We start from the raw sequence: 16,255 nt of genomic DNA on the forward strand, positions 1-16,255 counted from the left end.
CACTGGGCCCTGACACCAATCACTGGGCCCTGACCCCAATCACAGGGCCCTGACCCCAATCACAGCGTCCTGACAACAATCACAGGCCCCTGACCCCAATCACTGAGCCCTGACCCCAATCACGGACCCCAGACCCCAATCAGAAACCCCAGAACCCAAAAATAGACCCAAGACCCCAATCACAGGGCTCAGAACCCAATCACAGACCCCAACCACAATCACATACCCCAGAAGGCAATCACAGGCCCCAGATCCCAATCACAGACCCCAGACCCCAATCACAGACCCCAGACCCCAATCACTGGGCCCAGACCCCAGACCCCAATCACAGACCACAGACCCCAATCACAGACCCCAGACCACAATCACAGGACTCAGAACCCAATCACAGACCCCAACCTCAATCACAGACCCCAGATCCCAATCACAGACCCCAGACCCCAATCACAGACCCCTGACACCAATCACAGACCCCAGACCCCAATCAATGGGCCCAGACCCCAATCACAGACCCCAGACTTCAATCAAAGACCGCAGACCCCAATGACATATCCCAGACCCCAATCACAGACCCCAGAGCCCAATCACAGAACCCAGACCCCAATCACAGACATCAGACCTCAATCACTGGGCCCTGACTCCAATCACTGGGCCCTGACCCCAATCATAGGGCCCTGACCCCAATCACAGACCCCAGACCTCAATCACAGGGCCCAGACCCCAATCTCTGGGCGCTTATCACAACCACTGAGCCCTGACCCCAATCACAGACCCCAGACCCCAATTACTGGGCCCAGACCCCTATCACAGGCCCGTGACCCCATTCACTGGGCCCTGACCCCAATCACTGGGCCCAGAACCCAATCACCGGGCCCTGACCCCAATCACAGACCCCAGACACCAATCACAGTCCCCTGACACCAATCACTGGGCCCTGACCACAATCACTGGGCCCAAACCCCAATCACCTGGCGCAGACCCCAATCACCGGGCCCTGACCCCAATCACTGGGCCCTGACCCCACTCATTGGACCCAGACCCCAATCACTGGACCCAGACCCCAATCACAGGTCCCTGACCCCAATCACTGAGCCCTGACACCAATCACTGAGCCCTGACCTCTATCACAGGGCCCTGACCCCAATCACTGAGCCCTGACACCAATCAATGGGCCCTGACCCCAATCACAGGGCCCTGACCCCAATCACAGACCCCTGACCACAATCACAGACCCCTGACCCCAATCACTGAGCCCTGACCACAATCGCTGGGCCCAGACCCCAATCACTGGGCCCTGATCCCGATCACTGCGCCCTGACACCAATCATTGGGCCCAGACCCCAATCACTGGACCCAGACCCCAATCACAAACCCCAGACCCCAATCACAGAACCCAGACCCCAATCACAGACCCCAGACCCCAATCACAGACCCCAGAACCCAATCACAGAACACAGACCCCAATCACAGACCCCAGACCACAATCACTGGACACTGACCACAATCACTGGTCGCTGACCCCAATCACAGACCCCAGACCCCAATCACAGACCCCAGACCCCAATCACAGACCCCAGACCCCAATCACTGACCCCAGACCCCAATCACAGAATCCAGACCCCAATCACAGACCCCAGACCCCAATAACGAACCCCAGACCCCAATCACAGATGCCAGACCCCAATCACAGACCCCAGACCCCAATCACAGACCTCAGAACCCAATCACTGGGCCCTGACACCAATCACTGGGCCCTGACCCCAATCACAGCGCCCTGACACCAATCACAGACCCCAGACCCCAATCACAGACCCCAGACCCCAATCACAGGGCCCAGACCCCAATCACTGGGCCCTGATCCCAATCACTGGGCCCTGACCCCAATCACAGACCCCAGCCCCTAATCACTGGGCCCAGACCCCAATCACCGGGCCCTGACTCCAATCACAGACACCTGACCCCCAATCACAGGGCCCAGACCCCAATCACGGAACCCTGACCCCAATCACTGACCCCAGACCCCAATCACAGACCCCTGACTCCAATCACTGGGCCCCGTCCCCAATCACTGGGCACAGACCTCAGTCAACGTGCCCTGACCCCAATCACTGGGCCCTGACCCCCATCACTGGGCCCTGACCCCAATCACAGACCCCAGACCCCAATCAGTGACTCCACATCTCAAACACTGGGCCCTGACCACAGACATGGGGCCCAGACCTCAATCACTGTGCCCTGACCCCAATCACTGGGCCCTGAAACCAATCACTGGGCCCTGACACCAATCACTGGGCCCTGACCCAAATCACTGGGCCCTGACCCCAATCACAGACCCAGGAACCCAATCACTGACCCCAGACCCCAATCACTGGGCCCTGACCCCAATCACAGACTCCAGACCCCAATCACTGGGCCCTGACCGCAATCACTGGGCCCAGAACACAATCGCAGACCCCAGACCCCATTCACAGACCCCAGACCCCAATCACTGGGCCCAGACCCCAATCACAGACCACTGAACCCAATCACTGGGCCCTGACTCCAATCACAATGCCCAGACCCCAATCACTGGGCCCTGACCCCAATCACAGACCCCAGACCCCAATCACTGACCTCAGACACCAATTACTGACCCCAGACCCCAATCACAGAAGCCAGACTCCAATCACAGACCCCAGACCCTAAACTCAGACCCCAGTCACCAATCACAGTCCCCAGACCCCAATCACAGACCCCTGACCCCAATCACAGACTCCAGACCCCAATTACAGACCCCAGACCCCAATCACAGACCGCAGACCCTAATCACAGACCCCAGACCCCAATCAGTGGGCCCTGACCACAATCACAGACCCCAGACCCCAGACCCCAATCACTGGGCCCAGACCCCAATCACAGGGCCCTGACACCAATCACAGACCCCTGACCCCAATCACAGACCCCAGACACCAATCACACGGCTCAGACCCCAATCATAGGGACCTGACCCCAATCACAGACCCCTGACCCCAATCACTGGGCCCTGACCCCAATCACTGGGCACTGACACCAATCACTGGGCCCTGACCCCAATCACAGGGCCCTGACCCCAATCACTGGGCCCAGACCCCAATCACAGGGCCCAGACCACAATCACTGACCCCAGACCCCAATTACAAGGGCTCCGAACCCAATCACAGACTCCAACCTCAATCACATACCCCAGACCCCACTCACAGACCCCAGACCCCAATCACAAACTCCAGATCGCAATCACAGATCCCAGACCCCAATCACAGGGCTCAGAACCCAATCACAGACTCCAACCTCAATCACATACCCCAGAACCCAATCACAGACCCCAGACCCCAATCACAGACCCCATACCCCAAACACAGGCCCTAGACCCCAATCACAGACCCCAGACCCCAATCACATGCCCCAGACCCCAATCGCAGACCCAGACCCCAATCACAGACCGCAGACGCCAATCATAGACCCCAGAGCCCAATCATAGACCCCAGTCCCCATTCACAGACCCCAGACCCCAATCACAGACCCCAGACCCCAATCACTAGGCCCTGACCCCAATCACAGACCCCAGACCCCAATCACAGATCCCAATCACAGACTCCAGACCCCAATCACAGACCCCAGACCCCAATTACAGATCCCAGACCCCAATCACAGACCTCAGACCCCAATCACTGGGCCCTGACCCCAATCACTGGGCCCTGACCCCAATCACTGGGCCCTGACCTCAATCACAGGGACCAGACCACAATCACTGGTCCCAGATACCAATCACAGACCCCAGACCCCAATCACAGACCCCAGACCCCAATCACAGACCCCAGACCCCAATCACAGACCCCAGTCCGCAATCACAGGGACCAGACCACAATCACAGGGCTCAGAACCCAATCACAGACTCCAACCTCAATCACATACCCCAGACCCCAATCACAGACCCCAGACACCAATAGTTGGGCCCTGACCCCAATCACTGGGCCCTGACCCCAATCACAGGACCCTGACCCCAATCACAGACCCCAGGCCCCAATCACAGACCCCATACCTCAATCACAAACCCAAGACCCCAAAAACAGACCCCACACACCAATCACAGGGCCCAGACACCAATCACTGCGCCCTGATCCCAATCACTGGGCCCTGACTCCAATCAGAGACTCCAGACCTCAATCACTGGGCCCAGACCCCAATCACAGACCCCTGACCCCAATTACAGGGCCCAGACCCCAATCACAGGGCCCTGACCACAATCACAGACCCCTGACCCCAATCACAGAACCCTGACACCAATCACTGGGCCTTGACCCCAATCACTGGGCCCTGACCCCAATCACTTGGCCCTGACCCCAATCACAGACAGCAGACCCCAATCACAGACTCCAGACCCCAATCACTGGGCCCTGACCCCAATCACAGGGCCCAGACCCCAATCACTGGGCCCTGACCCCAATCACTGGGCCCTGACCTCAATCACTGGGCCCTGACCCCAATCACTGGGCCCTGACCCCAATCACTGGGCCCTGACCCCAATCACAGACAGCAGACCCCAATCACAGACCCCAGACCCCAATCACAGACCCCAGACCCCATTCATAGACCCCAGACCCCAATCAGACCCCAGACCCCAATATCTGGGCCCTGACCTCAATCACAGATCCCAGACCCCAATCACAGACCCCAGACACCAATCACAGACCCCAGGCCCCAATCACAGACCCCAGACCACAATCACAGACCCCAGACCACAATCACAGCACCCAGACACCAATCACTGGGCCCTGAACCCAATCACTGGGCCCTGACCACAATCACTGGGCCCTGACCTCAATCACAGGGACCAGACCACAATCACTGGGCCCAGACCCCAATCACTGGGCCCAGACCCCAATCACAGACCCCAGTCCCCAATCACAGACCCCAGACCCTAATCACAGATCCCAGTCCGCAATCACAGTCCCCAGACCCCAATCACAGACCACAGACCCCAATCACAGGCCCCACACCCCAAGCACAGACCCCAGACCCAAATCTCAGACCCCAGACCCCAATCACAGACTGCAGACCCCAATCACAGACCCCAGACCCCAATCACTGGGCCCTGACCCCAATCACAGACCCCAGATCCCAATCACAGACCCCAGACCCCAATCACTGGGCCCTGACCCCAATCACTGGGCCCTGACCCCAATCACAGACCCCAGACCCCAATCACTGGGCCCTGACCCCAATCACAGAAACCTGACCCTAATCACAGGGCTCTGACGCCAATCACAGACACCTGACCCCAATCACAGAACCCTGACCCCAATCTCTGGGCCCAGACATCAATCACAGACCCCAGACCCCAATCACAGATCCCAGACCGAAATCACAGACCCCAGACCCCAATCACTGGGCCCTGACCCCAATCACTGGGCCCTGACCCCAATCACTGGGCCCTGCCCCCAATCACTGGGCCCTGACCTCAATCACAGGGACCAGACCACAATCACTGGGCCCAGATCCCAATCACAGACCCCAGACCCCAATCACAGACCCCAGACCCCAATCACAGACACCAGAACCTAATCACTGGTCCCAGAGCCCAATCGCAGACCCCAGACCCCAATCACAGAACCCAGACCCCAATCACAGACCCCAGACCTCAATCACTGGGCCCTGACCCCAATCACTGGGCCCTGACCCCAATCACAGGGCCTTGACCCCAATCACAGACCCCAGACCTCAATCACAGACCCCAGACCCCAATCACAGGGCCCAGACCCAATCACTGGGCCCTTATCACAATCACTGGGCCCTGACCCCAATCACAGACCCCAGACCTCAATCACAGACCCCAGAACCTAATCACTGGTCCCAGAGCCCAATCACAGACCCCAGACCACAATCACAGAACCCAGACCCCAATCACAGATCCCAGACCTCAATCACTGGGCCCTGACCCCAATCACTGGGCCCTGACCCCAATCACAGGGCCTTGACCACAATCACAGACCCCAGACCTCAATCACAGACCCCAGGCCCCAATCACAGGGCCCAGACCCCAATCACTGGGCCCTTATCACAATCACTGGGCCCTGACCCCAATCACAGACCCCAGACTCCAATTACTGGGCCCAGACCCCAATCACAGGGCCCTGACACCAATCACAGCGTCCTGACCCCAATCACAGGGCCCAGACCCCAATCACAGGGCACTAACCCCAATCACAGGCCCATGACCCCAATCACTGGGCCCTGACCCCAATCACTGGGCCCAGACCCCAATCACCGGGCCCTGACCCCAATCACAGACCCCAGACCCCAATCACAGTCCCCTGACCCCCATCACTGGGCCCTGACCCCAATCACTGGGCCCAAACCCCAATCATTGGGCCCAGACCCCAATCACAGTCCCCAGACACCAATCAGAGACCCCACATCTCAAACATTGGGCCCTGACCACAAACATGGGGCCCAGACCCCAATCACTGGGCCCTGACCCCAATCACTGGGCCCTGAACCCAATCACTGGGCCCTGACACCTATCACTGGGCCCTGAAACAAATCACTGGGCACTGACACCAATCACAGACCCCAGACCCCAATCACAGACCCCAGACCCCAATCACTGGGCCCTGACCCCAATCACAGACCGCAGACCCCAATCACTGGGCCCTGACCCCAATCACTGGGCCCAGACCCCAATCACAGACGCCAGACCCCAATCACAGTGTCCAGACACCAAACACAGACCCCAGACCCTTATCACTGGGCGCAGACCCCAATCACAGACCCCTGACCGCAATCACTGGGCCCTGACACCAATCGCTGTGCCCAGACCCCAATCACTGGGCCCTGACCCCAATTACAGACCCCAGACCACAATCACAGACCTCAGACCCCAATCACAGACTTCAGACTCTAATACAGATACCAGACCCCAAACTCAGACCCCAGACCCCAATCACAGACCCCAGACCCCAATCACAGACCCCTGACCCCAATCACAGACCCCAGACCCCAATCACAGACTCCAGACCTCAATCATAGACCCCAGACCCTAATCACAGACCCCAGACCCCAATCACTAGGCCCTGACCCCAATCACTGGGCCCTGACCCCAATCCCAGACCCCAGATCCCAATCACTGGGGCCAGACCCCAATCACAGGGCCCTGAGGCCAATCACAGAACCTTGACCCCAATCACAGACCCCGACTCCAATCACAGGGCCCAGACCCCAATCACAAGACCCTGACCCCAATCACAGACCCCTGACCCCAATCACAGGCCCCTGACCCCAATCACCGGGCCCTGACACAAATCACTGGGCTCTGACCACAATTACAGACCCCAGACCCCAATCACAGACCCCTGAACCCAATCACTGGGCCCTGACCACAATCACTGGGCCCAGACCCCAATCACTGGGACCAGACCCCAATCACCGGGCCCTGACACCAATCATTGGGCCCTGACACCAATCACTGGGCCCAGACCCCAATCACTGGATCAAAACACCAATCACAGGACCCTGACACCAATCACTGGGCCCTGACACCAATCACTGGGCCCTGACCCCAATCACAGGGCCCTGACCCCAATCACAGCGTCCTGACAACAATCACAGGCCCCTGACCCCAATCACTGAGCCCTGACCCCAATCACGGACCCCAGACCCCAATCACAAACCCCAGAACCCAAAAACAGACCCAAGACCCCAATCACAGGGCTCAGAACCCAATCACAGACCCCAACCACAATCACATACCCCAGAACCCAATCACAGGCCCCAGATCCCAATCACAGACCCCAGACCCCAATCACAGACCCCAGACCCCAATCACTGGGCCCAGACCCCAGACCCCAATCACAGACCGCAGACCCCAATCACAGACCCCAGACCACAATCACAGGACTCAGAACCCAATCACAGACCCCAACCTCAATCACAGACCCCAGATCCCAATCACAGACCCCAGACCCCAATCACAGACCCCTGACACCAATCACAGACCCCAGACCCCAATCAATGGGCCCAGACCCCAATCACAGACCCCAGACTTCAATCAAAGACCGCAGACCCCAATGACATATCCCAGACCCCAATCACAGACCCCAGAGCCCAATCACAGAACCCAGACCCCAATCACAGACCCCAGACCTCAATCACTGGGCCCTGACTCCAATCACTGGGCCCTGACCCCAATCACAGGGCCCTGACCCCAATCACAGACCCCAGACCTCAATCACAGGGCCCAGACCCCAATCTCTGGGCGCTTATCACAACCACTGAGCCCTGACCCCAATCACAGACCCCAGAGCCCAATCACAGAACCCAGACCCCAATCACAGACCCCAGACCTCAATCACTGGGCCCTGACTCCAATCACTGGGCCCTGACCCCAATCACAGGGCCCTGACCCCAATCACAGACCCCAGACCTCAATCACAGGGACCAGACCCCAATCTCTGGGCGCTTATCACAACCACTGAGCCCTGACCCCAATCACAGACCCCAGACCCCAATTACTGGGCCCAGACCCCAATCACAGGCCCGTGACCCCATTCACTGGGCCCTGACCCCAATCACTGGGCCCAAACCCCAATCATTGGGCCCAGACCCCAATCACAGACCCCAGACACCAATCAGAGACCCCACATCTCAAACATTGGGCCCTGACCACAAACATGGGGCCCAGACCCCAATCACTGGGCCCTGACCCCAATCACTGGGCCCTGAACCCAATCACTGGGCCCTGACACCTATCACTGGGCCCTGAAACAAATCTCTGGGCCCTGACACCAATCACAGACCCCAGACCCCAATCACAGACCCCAGACCCCAATCACTGGGCCCTGACCCCAATCACAGACCGCAGACCCCAATCACTGGGCCCTGACCCCAATCACTGGGCCCAGACCCCAATCACAGACGCCAGACCCCAATCACAGTGTCCAGACACCAAACACAGACCCCAGACCCTTATCACTGGGCGCAGACCCCAATCACAGACCCCTGACCCCAATCACTGGGCCCTGACCCCAATCGCTGTGCCCAGACCCCAATCACTGGGCCCTGACCCCAATTACAGACCCCAGACCCCAATCACAGACCTCAGACCCCAATCACAGACTTCAGACTCTAATACAGATACCAGACCCCAAACTCAGACCCCAGACCTCAATCACAGACCCCAGACCCCAATCACAGACCCCTGACCCCAATCACAGACCCCAGACCCCAATCACAGACTCCAGACCCCAATCATAGACCCCAGACCCTAATCACAGACCCCAGACCCCAATCACTGGGCCCTGACCCCAATCACTGGGCCCTGACCCCAATCCCAGACCCCAGATCCCAATCACTGGGGCCAGACCCCAATCACAGGGCCCTGAGGCCAATCACAGAACCTTGACCCCAATCACAGACCCCGACTCCAATCACAGGGCCCAGACCCCAATCACAAGACCCTGACCCCAATCACAGACCCCTGACCCCAATCACAGGCCCCTGACCCCAATCACCGGGCCCTGACACAAATCACTGGGCTCTGACCCCAATTACAGACCCCAGACCCCAATCACAGACCCCTGAACCCAATCACTGGGCCCTGACCACAATCACTGTGCCCAGACCCCAATCACTGGGACCAGACTCCAATCACCGGGCCCTGACACCAATCATTGGGCCCTGACACCAATCACTGGGCCCAGACCCCAATCACTGGACCCAAACACCAATCACAGGACCCTGACACCAATCACTGGGCCCTGACACCAATCACTGGGCCCTGACCCCAATCACAGGGCCCTGACCCCAATCACAGCGTCCTGACAACAATCACAGGCCCCTGACCCCAATCACTGAGCCCTGACCCCAATCACGGACCCCAGACCCCAACCACAAACCCCAGAACCCAAAAACAGACCCAAGACCCCAATCACAGGGCTCAGAACCCAATCACAGACCCCAACCACAATCACATACCCCAGAACCCAATCACAGGCCCCAGATCCCAATCATAGACCCCAGACCCCAATCACAGACCCCAGACCCCAATCACTGGGCCCAGACCCCAGACCCCAATCACAGACCGCAGACCCCAATCACAGACCCCAGACCACAATCACAGGACTCAGAACCCAATCACAGACCCCAACCTCAATCACAGACCCCAGATCCCAATCACAGACCCCAGACCCCAATCACAGACCCCTGACACCAATCACAGACCCCAGACCCCAATCAATGGGCCCAGACCCCAATCACAGACCCCAGACTTCAATCAAAGACCGCAGACCACAATGACATATCCCAGACCCCAATCACAGACCCCAGAGCCCAATCACAGAACCCAGACCCCAATCACAGACATCAGACCTCAATCACTGGGCCCTGACTCCAATCACTGGGCCCTGACCCCAATCATAGGGCCCTGACCCCAATCACAGACCCCAGACCTCAATCACAGGGCCCAGACCCCAATCTCTGGGCGCTTATCACAACCACTGAGCCCTGACCCCAATCACAGACCCCAGACCCCAATTACTGGGCCCAGACCCCTATCACAGGCCCGTGACCCCATTCACTGGGCCCTGACCCCAATCACTGGGCCCAGAACCCAATCACCGGGCCCTGACCCCAATCACAGACCCCAGACACCAATCACAGTCCCCTGACACCAATCACTGGGCCCTGACCCCAATCACTGGGCCCAAACCCCAATCACCTGGCGCAGACCCCAATCACCGGGCCCTGACCCCAATCACTGGGCCCTGACCCCACTCATTGGACCCAGACCCCAATCACTGGACCCAGACCCCAATCACAGGTCCCTGACCCCAATCACTGAGCCCTGACACCAATCACTGAGCCCTGACCTCTATCACAGGGCCCTGACCCCAATCACTGAGCCCTGACACCAATCAATGGGCCCTGACCCCAATCACAGGGCCCTGACCCCAATCACAGACCCCTGACCACAATCACAGACCCCTGACCCCAATCACTGAGCCCTGACCACAATCGCTGGGCCCAGACCCCAATCACTGGGCCCTGATCCCGATCACTGCGCCCTGACACCAATCATTGGGCCCAGACCCCAATCACTGGACCCAGACCCCAATCACAAACCCCAGACCCCAATCACAGAACCCAGACCCCAATCACAGACCCCAGACCCCAATCACAGACCCCAGAACCCAATCACAGAACACAGACCCCAATCACAGACCCCAGACCACAATCACTGGACACTGACCACAATCACTGGTCGCTGACCCCAATCACAGACCCCAGACCCCAATCACAGACCCCAGACCCCAATCACAGACCCCAGACCCCAATCACTGACCCCAGACCCCAATCACAGAATCCAGACCCCAATCACAGCCCCCAGACCCCAATAACGAACCCCAGACCCCAATCACAGATGCCAGACCCCAATCACAGACCCCAGACCCCAATCACAGACCTCAGAACCCAATCACTGGGCCCTGACCCCAATCACTGGGCCCTGACCCCAATCACAGCGCCCTGACACCAATCACAGACCCCAGACCCCAATCACAGACCCCAGACCCCAATCACAGGGCCCAGACCCCAATCACTGGGCCCTGATCCCAATCACTGGGCCCTGACCCCAATCACAGACCCCAGCCCCTAATCACTGGGCCCAGACCCCAATCACCGGGCCCTGACTCCAATCACAGACACCTGACCCCCAATCACAGGGCCCAGACCCCAATCACGGAACCCTGACCCCAATCACTGACCCCAGACCCCAATCACAGACCCCTGACTCCAATCACTGGGCCCCGTCCCCAATCACTGGGCACAGACCTCAGTCAACGTGCCCTGACCCCAATCACTGGGCCCTGACCCCCATCACTGGGCCCTGACCCCAATCACAGACCCCAGACCCCAATCAGTGACTCCACATCTCAAACACTGGGCCCTGACCACAGACATGGGGCCCAGACCTCAATCACTGTGCCCTGACCCCAATCACTGGGCCCTGAAACCAATCACTGGGCCCTGACACCAATCACTGGGCCCTGACCCAAATCACTGGGCCCTGACCCCAATCACAGACCCAGGAACCCAATCACTGACCCCAGACCCCAATCACTGGGCCCTGACCCCAATCACAGACTCCAGACCCCAATCACTGGGCCCTGACCGCAATCACTGGGCCCAGAACACAATCGCAGACCCCAGACCCCATTCACAGACCCCAGACCCCAATCACTGGGCCCAGACCCCAATCACAGACCACTGAACCCAATCACTGGGCCCTGACCCCAATCACAATGCCCAGACCCCAATCACTGGGCCCTGACCCCAATCACAGACCCCAGACCCCAATCACTGACCTCAGACACCAATTACTGACCCCAGACCCCAATCACAGAAGCCAGACTCCAATCACAGACCCCAGACCCTAAACTCAGACCCCAGTCACCAATCACAGTCCCCAGACCCCAATCACAGACCCCTGACCCCAATCACAGACTCCAGACCCCAATTACAGACCCCAGACCCCAATCACAGACCGCAGACCCTAATCACAGACCCCAGACCCCAATCAGTGGGCCCTGACCACAATCACAGACCCCAGACCCCAGACCCCAATCACTGGGCCCAGACCCCAATCACAGGGCCCTGACACCAATCACAGACCCCTGACCCCAATCACAGACCCCAGACACCAATCACACGGCTCAGACCCCAATCATAGGGACCTGACCCCAATCACAGACCCCTGACCCCAATCACTGGGCCCTGACCCCAATCACTGGGCACTGACACCAATCACTGGGCCCTGACCCCAATCACAGGGCCCTGACCCCAATCACTGGGCCCAGACCCCAATCACAGGGCCCAGACCACAATCACTGACCCCAGACCCCAATTACAAGGGCTCCGAACCCAATCACAGACTCCAACCTCAATCACATACCCCAGACCCCACTCACAGACCCCAGACCCCAATCACAAACTCCAGATCGCAATCACAGATCCCAGACCCCAATCACAGGGCTCAGAACCCAATCACAGACTCCAACCTCAATCACATACCCCAGAACCCAATCACAGACCCCAGACCCCAATCACAGACCCCATACCCCAAACACAGGCCCTAGACCCCAATCACAGACCCCAGACCCCAATCACATGCCCCAGACCCCAATCGCAGACCCAGACCCCAATCACAGACCGCAGACCCCAATCATAGACCCCAGAGCCCAATCATAGACCCCAGTCCCCATTCACAGACCCCAGACCCAAATCACAGACCCCAGACCCCAATCACTAGGCCCTGACCCCAATCACAGACCCCAGACCCCAATCACAGATCCCAATCACAGACTCCAGACCCCAATCACAGACCCCAGACCCCAATTACAGATCCCAGACCCCAATCACAGACCTCAGACCCCAATCACTGGGCCCTGACCCCAATCACTGGGCCCTGACCCCAATCACTGGGCCCTGACCTCAATCACAGGGACCAGACCACAATCACTGGTCCCAGATACCAATCACAGACCCCAGACCCCAATCACAGACCCCAGACCCCAATCACAGACCCCAGACCCCAATCACAGACCCCAGTCCGCAATCACAGGGACCAGACCACAATCACAGGGCTCAGAACCCAATCACAGACTCCAACCTCAATCACATACCCCAGACCCCAATCACAGACCCCAGACACCAATAGTTGGGCCCTGACCCCAATCACTGGGCCCTGACCCCAATCACAGGGCCCTGACCCCAATCACAGACCCCAGGCCCCAATCACAGACCCCATACCTCAATCACAAACCCAAGACCCCAAAAACAGACCCCACACACCAATCACAGGGCCCAGACACCAATCACTGCGCCCTGATCCCAATCACTGGGCCCTGACTCCAATCAGAGACTCCAGACCTCAATCACTGGGCCCAGACCCCAATCACAGACCCCTGACCCCAATTACAGGGCCCAGACCCCAATCACAGGGCCCTGACCACAATCACAGACCCCTGACCCCAATCACAGAACCCTGACACCAATCACTGGGCCTTGACCCCAATCACTGGGCCCTGACCCCAATCACTTGGCCCTGACCCCAATCACAGACGGCAGACCCCAATCACAGACTCCAGACCCCAATCACTGGGCCCTGACCCCAATCACAGGGCCCAGACCCCAATCACTGGGCCCTGACCCCAATCACTGGGCCCTGACCTCAATCACTGGGCCCTGACCCCAATCACTGGGCCCTGACCCCAATCACTGGGCCCTGACCCCAATCACAGACAGCAGACCCCAATCACAGACCCCAGACCCCAATCACAGACCCCAGACCCCATTCATAGACCCCAGACCCCAATCAGACCCCAGACCCCAATATCTGGGCCCAGACCCCAATCACTGGGCCCAGACCCCAATCACAGACCCCAGTCCCCAATCACAGACCCCAGACCCTAATCACAGATCCCAGTCCGCAATCACAGTCCCCAGACCCCAATCACAGACCACAGACACCAATCACAGGCCCCAAACCCCAATCACAGACCCCAGACCCCAATCTCAGACCCCAGACCCCAATCACAGACTGCAGACCCCAATCACAGACCCCAGACCCCAATCACTGGGCCCTGACCCCAATCACAGACCCCAGATCCCAATCACAGACCCCAGACCCCAATCACTGGGCCCTGACCCCAATCACTGGGCCCTGACCCCAATCACAGACCCCAGACCCCAATCACTGGGCCCTGACCCCAATCACAGAAACCTGACCCTAATCACAGGGCTCTGACGCCAATCACAGACACCTGACCCCAATCACAGAACCCTGACCCCAATCTCTGGGCCCAGACATCAATCACAGACCCCAGACCACCGTCACTGACCCCAGACCCCAAATACAGACCCCAGACCGCAATCACAGACCCCAGACCACAATCACAGACCCCAGACCCCAATCACTGGGCCCAGACACCAATCACTGGGTCCTGACCACAATCACTGGGCCCTGACCCCAATCACAGGGACCAGACCATAATCACTGGGCCCAGACCCCAATCACTGGGCCCAGAGCCCAATCACTGACCCCAGACCCCAATCACAGACCCCAGACACCAATTACAGATCCCAGACCCCAATCACAGACCTCAGACCCCAATCACTGGGCCCTGACCCCAATCACTGGGCCCTGACCCCAATCACTGGGCCCTGACCTCAATCACAAGTACCAGACCACAATCACTGGGCCCAGATACCAATCACAGACCCCAGACCCCAATCACAGACCCCAGACCCCAATCACAGACCCCAGACCCCAATCACAGTCCCCAGACCCCAATCACAGGGCTCAGAACCCAATCACAGTCTCCAACCTCAATCACATACCCCAGACCCCAATCACAGACCCCAGACACCAATAGTTGGGCCCTGACCCCAATCACTGGGCCCTGACCCCAATCACAGGGCCCTGACCCCAATCACAGACCCCAGGCCCCAATCACAGACTCCATACCTCAATCACAAACCCAAGACCCCAAAAACAGACCCCACACCCCAATCACAGGGCCCAGACACCAATCACTGGGCCCTGATCCCAATCACTGGGCCCTGACTCCAATCACAGACTCCAGACCTCAATCACTGGGCCCAGACAGCAATCACAGACCCCTGACCCCAATTACAGGGCCCAGACCCCAATCACAGGCCCTGACCACAATCACATACCCCTGACCCCAATCACAGAACCCTGACCCCAATCACTGGGCCTTGACCCCAATCACTGGGCCCTGACCCCAATCACAGACGGCAGACCCCAATCATTGGGCCCTGACCCCAATCACTGGGCCCTGACCTCAATCACTGGGCCCTGACCCCAATCACTGGGCCCTGACCCCAATCACTGGGCCCTGACCCCAATCACAGACCCCAGACCCCAATCACAGACCCCAGACCCCATTCATAGACCCCAGACCCCAATCAGACCCCAGACCCCAATCACTGGGCCCTGACCCCAAACACAGATCCCAGACCCCAATCACAGACCCCAGACACCAATCACAGACCCCAGACCCCAATCACAGACCCCAGACCCTAATCACAGACCCCAGTCCGCAATCCCAGTCCCCATACCACAATCATAGACCCCAGACCCCAATCACAGACTCCAACCTCAGCCACATACCCCAGATCCCAATCACAGACCACAGACCCCAATCACAGGCCCCACACCCCA

Source organism: Pristiophorus japonicus, chromosome Y, assembly GCF_044704955.1.
Source record: "Pristiophorus japonicus isolate sPriJap1 chromosome Y, sPriJap1.hap1, whole genome shotgun sequence".
Taxonomy (NCBI): domain Eukaryota; kingdom Metazoa; phylum Chordata; class Chondrichthyes; family Pristiophoridae; genus Pristiophorus; species Pristiophorus japonicus.